At 32.0% G+C, this 15,926-nt stretch overlaps 1 long non-coding RNA gene across 1 annotated transcript; it reads left to right on the forward strand.

The window, feature by feature from the left end:
* The first annotated feature begins 351 nt into the window (after nucleotides 1-351).
* LOC134707390 (uncharacterized) lies at nucleotides 352-9,674 on the forward strand. The gene is made up of 3 exons (XR_010105705.1): nucleotides 352-379; nucleotides 3,497-3,621; nucleotides 9,626-9,674. It is a non-coding gene; the product is annotated as an uncharacterized LOC134707390 (long non-coding RNA).
* Nucleotides 9,675-15,926: the final 6,252 nt, after the last annotated feature.

The following is a 15,926-nucleotide window of genomic DNA, read 5'->3' on the forward strand; positions in this document are numbered from 1 at the left end:
GTACAACTCTTACACACATTGTATATTTAGTTAGCTATCTAACCAGATTTGACCCTTCCCATTTTAGGGGAAAAATCATGTATCAAGTCCGGAATATGTTAGTTGTTAATTTGTTTCATTGATTGGTAGTGGTTGGTAATATAAGTTTTGAACACCCGTCTTTGAATTTGCATTGGAACTCGAAATGTCTGTCTTACTTTTCAACAGACTAGTAGCGCGTCATGACATTAGGTAACCGCATCAATACGGTTATGTTGTAATTATATATTTCATGCATATGGTTGTATGGTTCGGTAAGTTTAAAACGTCTCTTTAAATCACTTGTTATTGTTACAATTTAAAATACATGTCGTACAAAAAGAGGCAACAACTTTTTATGGTGTGTATTCTCTTAATTATTGCTTTCTTTTTAAACTACGTTAAGTATCAACTACGGTTACTACATACATTGTAATCATCTTTATTCTCTATTCAAGATATGAAAATAGACAAATAGTTTTAGTGCATGCAAAATTCTTCATATGCATACACTGTTTTGTCATGTACCAGTACATGTTGTTAACCTTCATCTGTGATGTATGTGTGTCTATTGCTTTAGTTGTGCAACTGTTCAAAAGTAAACATAATTCACTGTTTTTGCGGCTGATATACTAAAACATTTTACCACTAGCTGTTGACAGCAATCATGCAATCAATGACTTTATATTGGCATATAACTAATATGTTTTTCCCTCTACAGTTAACTCTTTATTTCATATTATCTAGGGTAAATGTTAAGATTTGACATGCAATAATGCTTCGTCCTTGAAGTACTTATTGCCAAAACCGCTTAATATTATTATATAATTATATAGGTATATAGGTATGAAACAATGATTTTTTTGTCAAAGCAAACAAAATGATACAAATAACCGATAATATTATAGAGACAATAATTCAATTTAACGGTTAAGAAAATATGGTTCACTTCAATTGTAATAGTTTGATATACATTGATATGATTTCTCTACAACCCTTAAAAGAAGCCCATGTGCACAGCTGTAGACTATCATGCAGCCTTCAACAAAAGGCAAATCCCATACGACATAGTTAGTTGTGCAAGCCCCTAAAGCACAAATGAATCACAATTCAAATGAAAGAACTAATGGCCTTATTAATGAAGAAAAAAGTTCGTTACACAGTTGACAAACGACAACCACAGAATTACAGACTCCTGACTTTAGAAAGGCACATACATACAGACTATTGCGAGGTTAAATATGTTACCGAAATACCAACCCTCCTCTCAAATGGGACAGTGGTATTACAGTTCAACAGAAGAACGAACTATATGAAAATTAGTTGAAAACTACTGAACTCATTACATGGATAAAAATGGAAATATAAATAACAAAAACAGCGGCGATGTGACCGCATACTTAAACATCCCCACAACAAAGATATAATAATAACAACTGAAAAAATCATGCATCAAAGACTCAATTATGAATCAGTACAACATTCACTGGATTTAGTGTAAAGCCGTCATAAACACAGAAAAAACATTGTACAAATCCATGATGACTTTGTTGAATTGGTTAACTTTCAGAAGAAGTTCATTTAAAGGATTGTCTTTAAGATATTTGGATGATATTTTGGCTCTCAATAATGAAGACTTCAGTGTGTATACTAAAGAAATTTATCCTGTTAAACTTACTTTAAATAAAGCTAATACTAACAACGACCACTGCCCTTTCCTCGATCTTCATATCTATATCACTAACGGAAAGCTAAATACTAAAATTTATGATAAAAGAGATGATTTTTCATTTCCTATTGTTAACTACCATTTTTAGATGGTGACGTTCCCTTGTCACCATCTTACGGTGCTTATATTTTAACTTGTACGATTCGCTCGTGTATGTAACAATGTTTTAGATTTTATCGAGAGAAATTTATGTATTACTGAAAAATTATTACACCACGGTTTCCGATATCACAAACTAGTCAAAACATTAACTAAATTTTATCATCGGTATAAGGACATCATTCGTAAATATAGCTCAACATGCAGACTTCTTATACGTTCAGGTATTTCACATCCAATTTTTTAAGGAAATATTCTTGATAAAGCACAAAAATGTCAGTATTCACCTCAGAAACTAACAAAACCTTTAAATAGACTTATCAAGAAGGAATATAGTAACGATACTGTTGCCAGGTCATTAAAGATTGCTTATATTGGCGTTGATATTGATTCACTTATAGGGTTTTTGCATCGGAACTCAACACATTTATTCAAAAACAGTTGTTGGCATGACACGGGTTATGTTCTTCTCATATATGAGATGATTGTATGATACTAAACCCCTAACGGGAAGGATTGTGCCTGATATTCATATGATGAAATCATAATCTTTCAATCAGTTTAACTGAAGTCTGGAGCTGGCATGTCAGTTAACTGCTAGTAGTCTGCTGTTATTTATGTATTATTGTCATTTTGTTTATTTTCTTTGATTACATCTTCTGACATCAGACTCGAACTTCTCTTGAATTGAATTTTAAATATGCGTATTGTTATGCATTTACTTTTCTACATTGGCTAGATATATAGGGGGAAGGTTGAGATCTCATAAACATGTTTAACCCCGCTGCATTTTTGCGCCTGTCCCAAGTCAGGAGCCTCTGGCCTGTGTTAGTCTTGTATTTTTTTAATTTTAGTTTCTTGTGTACAATTTGGAAATTCGTATGGCGTTCATTATCACTGAACTAGTATATATTTGTTTGTGGTCCAGCTGAGGGACGCCGACGGGTGCGGGAATTTCTCGCTGCGTTGAAGACCTGTTATTATTGTTTTTTATATGGTCGGGTTGTTGTCTCTTTGACACATTCCCCATTTCCGTTCTCAATTTTATTGTATATGTTGTGATTTTGTACATGTACCAAACAATTATACATGTTATAAAATGAACAGTGCAAAAACTAAAGTCATAACATGTACAAACGTACCTCGCATATGTGATATCATGTACATTATATTGCTTCAAAAAATAAATTTTAAGAAATAAATTTAATGTACCACAACATACATTTAAATTTTTTTTTTGAAATTTGGTTAATGCTTTACACCTTATTTTGGGTGTCGTGTCATTGCATGGTGTTTGCAATTAAGCATGGCCTACAGCAGTGTGGTACTGCTTATTCTTTACACACATTTCGCCGATGACAACACAGAAGATAACTGGTTCATTTGAAATATTTTAGAACAATTTCTTACAATTCTGAATTATACCCCTCCCCCTCTTTTATTTTCATACTCTATGAAGACAAGAAAGCAGACAAATAATTGATTAATAACGGAATCAGCCCTTTAACATGTTTTGCCTTTACCATAACTTTAAGATTAATGTAAATCCTATTCATCTCATTATTCTTTAATGCAATAAGATCATCCCATGAGTCGAATGTGTTTTTTAAAAATGTTTTAAATTTCTATCTTCATCTACTTTAAAAACAGGGTGTTCTCGAGGATTTAATTACACAGTCTATCCTGCCCATTCTTTACCATCTTCAATCTAAAACTAGTATGACAGTATTGTACAGTTGCCTGTAAAGTAAGACAACACGATTATAATTCATCAGGTTAGAAAACTGCATGATTAACTGAGTAATTTTTGTTATAATGTTTGTTGACTGCAATGTGTATTTGAAAAGTTTTTTAGTATTTAAAGAAAATGTATTAAAAAAACATCAACATCATCATTGAAAATATTAAAACGGAATTGTGGTTAATGAAACGTGTTGTAATACTAAACATTTATATCCGTTTTCAAATTTTGTATAATTCATAACCCTCTTTAAGCAATAGTTGGTATTGTTATAACATGTACAAAATCGTAACTTGTACTCGACATTTATACCAATAAAACAGCATTCAAAGATTTATATTATACATGTTCTCTTTTCAGTATTATTACTCATATCAAACCATTCAAACAGGAAAACCAAAGGTCTAATCTATGAACAAAACTAGAAACGAGAAACACGTATGAATTACATAAACAAACGACTGTACATCAGATTTCTGACTTAGGATAAGTGCAAACATTTGCAGCGGGATTTAGACTAAAAAAACAAATTGTCAAATTCAATGTATTGTATAACTAACCATATCTACAAATATATTTTTCACAGTATAATCAATCTGCCTGGTTAAGCAGTTACTAATTAATAGGGATATGTCATGAGTAGAGTACGTTGTACAAACAGCAAAGAAGTGTTCAATAAAGATTTATTTTACCAAACAAAATTTAAGATTTTTAAACGTCACAACAGATACGACGGGCATGGTGACTCTTGCGAAACATAAACACCGTAAGGTGGTGCCAACGGAACATCACCATACAAAACGGAACATTAACACTAGCGTTAAAAAATCGTCTCTTTTGCAATATACTTTAGTGCGGAGTTTCCTGTTGAAAACAGAAAAGTTTAAATCTATGCAACGACAGTTATCAGCAATTGATTTTGATTTATTCAAAGTAAGTTCCTTTTAGTAATAAAGAAAGTCCGGTAAGGTCTTATTTCCGCCATTAAATTCAAAGTAGGGCTTATAAAAGATTTTTGACACTTTTTTTAACCCTTGAGTGTCAATTTTGTTTGATTCAATTGGTTATTGATAACGATTAGGACTGGTCTAGTCATTACAGACACTTATATTCGAGCTTAAACAAGAAAAATCCATCAACTATACTCATTCGTGTTCCACCTCAACATATATATGTGATGTGTATAATCATTGAATACACAAATTGTTTTTCAATATGAGGTGTGAACACAAATACGGTCACATTCAATTTAGACAAAACTGTCTGAAAATTAACCTTAGCTAACATTAGCTGGATTTTTCAAAACTTTTAGGAACTGTGGTCATCAATGCTCTTCATCTTCGTACTGTATGTGGCCTTTTTAACTTTTTTGGATTCCACCGTCACTGATGAGTCTTTTGAAAACTACACGCGCGTATATACAAAATTTAACACAAATATTTAAATTGAGGTGATACAATGTACCAGTATGTTTGCATGGAATAATGATGCTTGTATCTGATGTATGTTTGTTGTTTTATTAAAACAGCCCATATTTATGTAACAAAAGTATTCTACCTTCCAATTAATAATTATTTTTTTTCCCAATTCAACAACTTTATAAAAACACTATTAATTGGGGTCAAAGGTATTTTACTGGTTCCACCTCTTTCGTCAAAATTAACTATTTTCGAAGGTATAATTCGATCAATAATATATGTATGTGTTCTTAATATTCATTAAAAAAAATATATGAATGCAATGGTAATTGTTTCAATTCAGTTCATTTTTCTTGAAACTTTTTTCATAAGTCTGTACAAACAACGGTACATTGCCGGCTTATCTGCACGTTTGACTTTAGAACTGCCCACCATATTAACAACATATATGTCCACCATGGAAGAGGGTCTTCAGCAATACTGTACGAATTCAAGAGCATTGTGGATCAAAATTTGTAAGCGTTTTGCCCAATACAGATGACGTAATCATTCATCAGGTAGAAAAGCCTTCGTATTTGAAAAAGTTTTGTAAACAGTTAATTTATAAATAGGACCATATCAATGATAATCCATGTCAGTAGTGATGACTACTATGTGGATTCCAAAAAAAAAACTCTTAAAAAAAGAACCCTTGTATAATTTTTAAATCTCGATCTTTTCTGCTGAAATCAACACTTTTCATTTTTCAACCCTGTATACCACCATTTCTCATGACCAAAATGAGAAATCGTCTAAAAGAAATAATCCTTTTCAGCTTAAAATGGCAGTATAAGCTCAAAATTGATTACGTTCGGATACCCAACGGATAATTTTCTGAATAATGAACAAAACCGCTAAACTGAGGAACAAGTTATCAGTATGCTTGAGTTTCTATAATATTGACAATATATTTTTTGAATTTGGAAGCATATTTTTTCAACAAATTGACAGCATTTATGGTATCTAACTAATGGCGTTTTCTTGCCGACCTCTTATTTGATTTTCATTCGATACGGAGCTTCTTCGGTCTTTTGTCAAAAATAAAAAGACCAAAAAACGCCAGGCCATTTAGTTTTACATTCATATACTAGTATATTGATGGTGTTCATTCAATTTACAATCCAAACTTTTCCGATTGAGTTCTAGTAATTCATATCCCTCAGAACTAGAAAATTGAATTAACAGACATTCCGCTTCATTTTTAGACTTTCACCTACACAGTCATCTCATAACCAGAATCACGTAAAAGGAGACAATTTATTTGTTATAAATTCTAAATTCCCTCGTCATTTCGATAGTGTGCTACCATTAACTACTTTATTCTTGTCTTTCAATTTTGTACTTCTTTATAACAATTCATTTGACGTGGTTCTGTACTTAAACATATTGTCATTATGTTAATGTGCTGAAAAAAAATTGTATTCTTGTCTTTCATTTTTCTTATATGCTCTGTCTTAATGCCTTTGTGTGTTTCTCTGTTTCAAATGACTTGGCTCTGTACTTGTACATCCATCCAATTGTGTTAATGTAAATAAAATTATCTTAAGGCTTTCATTTTTGCTGATGAGCTTTGTCTAATTGCCTGTTTGAGTTTCCTGGTTACATATTTGTATGTTTTAAATCGATTAATATTAAAACGCAAAGTTGTCTGCTGTACCCCAATTGTGGAAATTTTTACCTACTTAGTCTGTTATTTTGTTTACACATCGGTGTCAATATGATATAATTTGATTCAACTGGCATACAAGAGAGAGGTTAAGCTTGTTGTGAAACCATGTTTTAACAACAATTTTCTACATATGATTGTTCCTGCACCAAGTCAGGAATATGACATGTGTTATCCATTCGTTTGATCATGTGTTTGAGATTTTCTAATTGCCATTTGATTATGGACTTTCCGTTTTAAATTTTTCTTGGAGCTCGTTAGTTTATTGATTAAATTTTTCATGTTTTTGTTAACCTTTTTCATGATTTATCTGTCATGCATGCGGCGTTACCCCTCCATTATTGATTTTTTACCGTAAAGGAAAGACTAATGGTATATTTTTTTTTTCATTCTTACACGATTTATATATTACCTGACCTATTTTATTATTTTATTTAATCAATATGGGGTTATTCATTGGCCAAAATTCAAATGTGACATCCCATTTTCTTACTGTCCCCTTCATTTTCTGTTGTGATGTCGTGACAAAAGGCGATCATGTCTGATGACGTCACATATGAGATTACTATCTTTTTAGATCATTCGGAATGAATAATCGAATTTGTCTGCATATCGTTTAAAATCATTAGAGAAACATATTCCAACACCAAATATTGTGCTATCCGATCATGAATTTTAATATTTACAAAGATTCGCAAGTACTGCGTTTTAAATTTGAAAATTTAACTGTCTCAAGTTGATATATGTCGTACCAAACTCGATGTAGTGGCAGAATCAATATATGGCTGGGACTGTAATAATTTGTAGGATCCTGAACACAAGATATTTCAGTTGATCTGTAACAATTCTATCTTCATGCCTAATATATATCATGAACTGTATTACGACACTAGATTAAAAGTGACGAGGAAAGGTAACACCCGGCCACCGGAAGCTATATTATTGTGAAGCCAATGTGATCGAGTGGTAAAGGGCGTCAGATATAGTACAGGCGATTTGGTGTCATGATATACCAGATGCATGAGTTCGAATCCATGCGAGTGAGAAACAAAACAATTGGCTTAAGCAAATTTACAGATCTAACACTGTTGGGTTGATTTTAAGACGAGTTTTATATACCGTATGTATAATTCGTCTAAATACCAGCCCAACAATGTTAGATCTGTAAATTTGCTTTCGGAATTTTTTGTTCTTCCCTCACCGGGATTCGAACTCATGCTGCTGAGATATTTATAAGCAAATACATAAAACTCCTTTCGACTAGAATTTTTTAATACGTAAACGATGAAATAATATTTATTTAAAGGAAGATGCATATGTGATAAAATCAAAAAACAAGTATATTATCAATTCATTAAATTTAATATGGATATTTAATTAACAGAGGATTCCGTTTGTAATTTTAAAATAGTTTGTGCATGTTAACGTTCAAATCTTGATTGATGCAATTGGTCTTATCTAGTTCAATTTGGAATGATAAAACAACATCACATATGAACTCCAAGCGTTAAATATACATGTTGTTAATTCGACCTGTTGATACTGTTTATAATGCTTTTTTGTTATTTTTTATTTATATGGATCTTGTCTGTACACCAGCTTTGATTATTTGTAATATCTTCAATTTTTCACTTATTCTTACAATATTTGTATAAACTTCAAGATTATAAAAAACCGGGTTTTTTCTAAGGTGAACATTGATTGGTTAAATATTTCTCAGTGATGTCCTGTGTTTGAATTTGTTTGTTAGCTTTTTGGTCATGAATGCTTGTCTCTAATATTTAATTAACTGTGCATTTGTATTCAGATATCGCAGATCAAATTTATTCGTTCATTGTGTAATCATACGTTTTTTGATTGAGTTAAGTCTGCCAATTGATATTTTATCGTATGTTTTTCTATGTTGTGATGTTATGCTATTGTTTTAGAAAAAGGGAGAAGGTTTGGATCCATTTAAACGTTTAATCCCGCTGCAAATGTTTGCACCTGTCCTAAGTCAGGGAGCTGATGTACAGTAGTTGTCGTTTGTTTATGTAATATATACGTGTTTCTCGTTTCTCGTTTTGTTTGTATAGGTTAGACCTTTGGTTTTCCCGTTTGAATGGTTTTACACTAGTAATTTTTGGGCCCTTTATAGCTTGTTGTTCAGTGTGAGCCAAGGCTCCGTGTTGAAGGCCGTACTTTAACCTATAATGGTTTACTTTTTAAATTGTTATTTGGATGGAGAGTTGTCTCATTGGCACTCACACCACATCTTCCTATATCTATGGATTTCATACACACAAATTATGTTGTGTATGCGGAATTTGTTTTAATGGATGTATATATTAGCTAATAGAAAATCAAAGCGTTTAACATAGCAAAATAGCAAAAAGAAACCTCATCCTTATAAGATATAAGAAGATGTGGTGTGAGTGCCAATGAGACAACTCTCCATCAAAAAAATATATATATTACAGGTCAATGTACGGTCTTCAACACGGAGCCTTGGCTTACACCGGACAACAAGCTATAGAGGGCTCCAAAATACTAGTGTAAAACCATACAAACAGGAAAACTAACGGTCTAATCTATATAAAAAGACGAGAAACGAGAGGCTAGTTGGTATGTAGTTAGAATGTTTGTTTTATATAGTTCAGCAAACGTTGGCGTCGGATATCTCGATTTTCTGGTTCAAATCAATATTATCATTCTTAGTAGTATGACGTGCTGTGTTCCATCGTAAATAACACCGTGTTGACATTTTGGATATATCTATAGCAAGCGCAGACACAGAGATGTACAATATAATTGCTCACTAAAGATACTTCCAACATAAATCCACACATATCTGCAAACGATATGGTGATTTTTCTGTGTTTAGAAATGCAAATCGAAATAAACCTACAGAACATGTGTCCTTTATTTATTTTCAGATACTCAACGATGATAATGTTCTTATTCGTCAAATCCACTGTAGGTGAGTTTACAATTTCTATTTAAATGTGTTTATTTGCGAAACAAAATTTCACAATTGGATGAGATAACATAGTATACTGACGTCTTCTAGCATTAATAAATACAAAAATGCAATGCATTTACTGAAGCATTTTTACTCGAAGCAACTGGCATATTTAGGAAGCAACTTTCAAATCTTTTCTTGTTGGGATTAATCATCTAAATACTGACTTTAATCATTGAGTTAATGACAACCTCCTGGTTTTGCTGAATGTTCATTATGTCTCCTTTTTATTTTACTTAAGCATGTATGTGCGTGTAGTTACAAAACCAATATACAAAAAGAAATTAACACAAGACGTATCGTTTAATATTTCGAATAACATATATTCTTTATGAGTATGATCATGTTGTTGAATGAATCATTTTAAGAAAGAAAAAATTAGAATCAACAAACTCTTATGAAATTCAAATCGGACAGTCTCTTATCAAATGGCAAAATCAAAAGCTTAAACTCATTAAAAAAAGAAACAACAGTTATATTCCTACCCTATGGTACACGCATTTATTCATTTCACTTGGTTTTTTTTTAGCTAAACCTTTTACTTGTATGACAAAATTCTGTTAAAATTACAACAATGTATGAACAAAGAACACAAATAGGATGAGCGAAAATGTCGAAAACTGGGGTACAGTAGTACAAACTGTGTAAGCATCTTCTTGTTTGTCATATATTATGGTACTGAGAAGACTACATATGTCAAATCCAAGGTATCAGTCCTAAAAAAGAGACAGAGGAAACCCTGTTTCTTTTATTTCTAGTTCTGTGGTATATATGTTAATGTAACCAAGTCAGGAAATTTTGGACTGTAAATGGAAAGAGAATTATAAAATATATCTAAACGTATTATTAAATGATGTGGTTGTTATGGTCTTTCTATTTTGGACAAAGAAATTCGACTCAGATGTCGACATGAAAAGGCACACAACACATTCCCACAAGCATATTTACAACTTACATGTAAAGAAAAAGTCTACCTCAATCAATTATGATATAACTTAAACATTCAATTAAGTTTAAACCACACGTGAATCATTTTAAAATGTTAAAATTGTAGACAATTTTATTAAACCTGTCTTTAGAGAATCTCCACACCTTCTGAAAGCAGTGTTGTGGTCTATGATAGTAATAGGAAATCTGTTTTACGATCTGAACATGTGGACTAAATGAAAGGTCGGTGTTGCATTTTTAAGATGTGATAACTTGTCAAATGAACGATAGTAAGTCAGCACGAAAGTAACTCTTATGCTGACCCTTTTCTATTCATTACGTAAATGTTAATCTCATCTGATGGTATTTATTATGGTGTAAATTATGATAATATGAATGGTACAACGCCGTCAAGTGGTGGCCCCTATGAATCCGTAGGAAGTTAATTCATTGTATATGGGTTGATGACGTCACTTCTACTGTAAATAGTGACATCGTCTTTTTTTATTGTACTTCATTGTTTTGTTTCTACATGATGCGGAAGGGAAAGTTGAACGTGCGATAATGCGTTATACGGTTAACTTTTGACCTCCCCCTTACGGACATAGATGATGATTATAATATACAAGAGATTCGGCTTTTGACCACAACCCCTTACCTAAAATTACTAACACTCTATGGATCAGTAGGGGATCAGTAGCGAACCATTTTACTTATATTATGTGGCTGGCCGGACTGTAGTTAATGCTTTGTTGAAATGTTTCGAATCACAATTCACGAGAGGGAGAAAGATATTGATGTGGGTCTGTAGACTTAACATACAAATCTGTTTATATCAATGAATCTTTCTACTAGTGAAGCAGTGTCAAGAAATTTGACCTTAGAGGCAAACACTTCATTACTTAGGCCGTGTTCACACCAAACGCTGTGTAGAGTAAACATGTTTACAATTAGTTAAGTGTAGTGTACACTAGTTTCACATTACATTTGTTCACATCTATACACCTTGTTTAGCTACCTGTACATAAGATTTTATCCCACTTGTAAACTATATGTCATTTAAATGTTCATTACGTAGAACTGAATTCAAAATTTGGAAAAAATTTTCCAGCGGTAAGGGAACAACCATTTGATTTCAAAAGGGAGGAGGGGTGGGGGATGAGAATGGAAATATTCCGATCCCCAATTTGATAAAAAAAATGGTCGTACAGATGATAAAAAAAATTATTCTGAATCAAGAGTTTCCCCATACATTATAGTGTTAAATATTGAAAAAAAAGTATTTGATCACCAGCACTGAAAAAAAAGGAATAAAAACGTACGCACGAAAAAAAATATGACTCAGATAAAAAAAAAATAACCCTTCCCCTTTTTTTAAGTTAAGTGGTTGCTACTTTATGAAAGCCATTTTTATAATTTGCAGTAGTTTGAATATACTAGAGATGTCTCGATAACGCAGTAGAAAACGTTAGCTGCAACAGCGTGCTTACAGCCGAAAACAAAGGATTGAGATATTAGGGATCACTACATTTTTATCTTTTCTGTTCGTTTCAAATGGTATTTCTTCTCCAAGGAGTATTTGGTAAAGGAATAGGGTAACGTTTTTTAATTTATTTTACGTGTTATTTAACGGATTTGAGATACTAGACAAACATATCATTTACATCGCACCTTTTTAGTCATGCATTTATGCGTGAATCGTTTTTTGAGTAAAGACCAGTGGCGAATATTTATGTGTAAGACAAGTCGAATCGTGAAGACCTTTTCAAATGAATTAGGCAGCAACTATTTACTTCTTTTTTTGTAAAGGGGGAGGAGGCGTCAGCTATTCATTTTTTTTTCAGGACAAATTATGGTGACAAGTCGAAATCAATTTTAGCATTATATAGTGGCAGCTGAGGGTGAAACAAACAAAAAAAATTCAGGGCCAAAAACTAGAAACATGTTTTGTTTCCAAAACAAAATCCATAGCTCACCACCCCAACCCCTTGCCTTTATGTTTCATACTCAACTATAATAGCCCCCCTCCCGAAAATCAGTTGGTTGCTGCCTTATGGGTTCGGCAATGATGCTGCTTTGAGTCTTGATTAGGGATTAATAAAGTACGTTAATTTTTAACAAAAAAAAATCTGTAAAATTTAGACAACTAGTTATTATCAAAAATATCAATTTTACTCAAAAATAGTTTCCTCCTTAAATATATACACGATAAAACTAATGTCCTAAATGCCTAGTTTTGTGTACACTTAACCTACACAAGGCTTACATTGACTATCGACTGGGCGTAGGTAAAACATGATTTAAACTACATGTACAAATTGAGTTTAATCAATGGGAACGCAATTGTGTTTAGTTTACGTGTGAGTTACACTAACCCAACACCGAATTTAGGTCAATGTGAACACGGCCTTAGTTTTAATGACAGATGGGTGTCGTTGGCGTGTTGATGCAATGATTTCTTGTTCAGTATCAAACCAATTTCAACTCAACACCGTCCATACATCATTAAGAATTAAAGAGAGGGATTGATGGAGAGAAAACCTAAAAACTTATCGTTTTAGTAGGTGCACAAAACATGTGGTTTACGATGGATTCATCGTAGATGTTCCATGAAACTGAAATTAGTGTTTGCCATTGAATGTGAAGTTTGTAGTGGATTTAAGGTGCTGCAAGAGGGCCAGACTTCAATACCATCTTCATTTTCATATTAGTTTAGATAAAGGTAAGCTCACTCGAGACTCATAGTGGTTTAGGTAAGAGATGGTTCAAAGTAAGGATAGTTTGTTGCATCTTAGATTTTATAAATATTTGTTTTCTAATTTTTGGTCTTAGATACAAATTGAATAAACGCTGAAAGGGTGGTAATAGAAATTAACTGTTGGCCTTTCTTGATAATTGACTTTGTGTTTTGTTGAAGAACAATACGTCTTGTGTTTGATTTAATTTTCTTAGAATTTAGATATGCTAATTTGCCTTTATCCATATTATTTTATGCAAACATAATTTTCGAGTCCCGAAAAGGAGAAGATAAAACTGACAACTTCAAATCCGATCACTGAATTAATTTGACTTTTTTTTTAAAGCTTTGCCATTCAGTACAGCTATTTGTAAGATCCAGGCAGGGGGTAATTCATGTATGTGTCAGAACTGTTTTATTCTTTTATATAATAGGCAGCTTAGACTTATTGAAATGAAGTTTGCAAGCTATTTTTTTTTATTTTGTTGAATGGTTGCTATGGAAACATGCAGCCATTTTTTTAGGAATTTATGATGAAATAAGACATGAAAATTGAAAAATGTGTATTTTTTGGTTGCAGCAAATTGATGATAATGACAATTTCAAGAAAAAGAAATTCAACATATAGTTAAGCATTATTTGAAGTTAATGTTTTAGAATTTTTTTTGACTTAAGGCTTAAATGGTATTTAAAAAAGGTGCAACAATCTGTATTTTGACATTTTTTAAAAATAGCTTAAATATCATATTTCAAATCAAGAAAAACTTACTTTGGGAAGACAAGTTCAGTATAAACAATGATTTCATCTTAAATTTATATATTTAATTATTAAAAACAGTGAAAAAAAAACATTTAAGTTATTTTGAAACATTTTGTTACCATGGCAACAATAATTGGTAAAATTCATAAAAATGACAATTCACAATACTTGTTCATTATTAGGTTTTTGATATTTTTTTGATATTTATGTTATTTAACAGACAATAAAACTAATAATTTGTTTGAAAATGATAAAATATATATTAGCTTTTAATCAAGTGGCTGAAAGACCATGGCAACATTAAGAAAGACTCTAGCAATCGGTCTGAAATTGTTGAATTAATGCAGAATCAGCATGAAATAGATGGTTTTCTAGGTATTGGATACATATAAATAATGGAGTTTGAAATATATACTCAACAGTTAGATAGTTAACTGTAGATCTGATTTTGGTAACCATGGGATCAAAAAAGTTCAGATTTGATACAACCATAGTACCTTATACTATCTGTTTTGCAGCCCTGTAAATGGACTTCTTTCAACCATTATCAACAAGCAATGTTATTTCTCTATATATACAACTCATATCTCTTGATCTTATGTAAGGGTCATTTGGTTGTTGTAATAACAATGTATGGCATAGAAATTTTAGATGGAGAGACAGAGTTAATAAAATAGGATTGCCGAATTTGGTGCATGGTTCCTCAAAAATTTGTATTCCTTGATTTTTCTCAACATATCAAAATTCAAATTGCATTTTGGTCTAGAATCGTAAAAGGAAATGGTACGTATAAACACTTATAAGGACTCATTAGTGCACTAACGATGTATACAATGCCACTTAGGACTAGAAGGCGTGCTGTAATAGGTATTATTTATCATTATTTAGAAATGATCCATTTAAACTTGTCGCTCCTTTAAATAATCTTATTCTTAAAAGTTATCTACTAGTATTCAACACTATATTAAGATCATTGAATATTGTTATTATTGTTACAAATATTGATTTTGTTATTAGTAATATAAAATCTAACTAAATATTACTAATATGTTATATACATATACACATGCATGGATCTACAATCTGTTGATACCTGTTTCTTGGCATTGCACAAGGTCATGTTTTTCTTTAGCTGTTTATGACGTCTTTACATTAAATCCTTTAGATATTGGATGTGAGCGGATTAATAGTTTAGTCTTAGATGCATCATTTTTTTATTAGTTGTTAGTGGCTTTGAACTAGCTGTCAGATAACTGCGAGTACTTTCATCTCTGTTTATTGTGTCTTTCTGTGTCGGGGTGTACAAGTACCCGGCTACGTCCACTTGTATTTTTGTGCATCTGATGAGCCTTTTTCAACTGATTTGTATAGTTCGTTCTTATGTTGTACTGTTATACCATTTTCCCAGGTTAGGGGAAGGAGTGTGATCCCGCTAACATGTTTAACCCCGTCCCATTATGTATGTATGTGTCTGTCCTAAATCAGGAGCCTGTATTTTAGTGGTAGTCGTTTGTTTATGTGTTACATATTTGTTTTTCGTTCGTTTTGTATGTATAAATAAGGCCGTTATTTTTCTCGTTTGGATTTTTTATATTGTCTTATCGGGACCTTTTATAACTGACTATGTGGTATGGGCTTTGCTCGTTGTTGAAGGCCGTACAGTGACCTATAGTTGTTAATGTTTGTGTCATTTTGGTCTCTTGTTGACAGTTGTCTCATTGGCAATCATACCACATCAATTGGGGTAATTAATAAAAAAAAAAATCAGTGATTGCACTGTCATTTAGCTGT

Source organism: Mytilus trossulus, chromosome 1 (assembly GCF_036588685.1).
Source record: "Mytilus trossulus isolate FHL-02 chromosome 1, PNRI_Mtr1.1.1.hap1, whole genome shotgun sequence".
Classification (NCBI taxonomy): Eukaryota; Metazoa; Mollusca; class Bivalvia; order Mytilida; family Mytilidae; genus Mytilus; species Mytilus trossulus.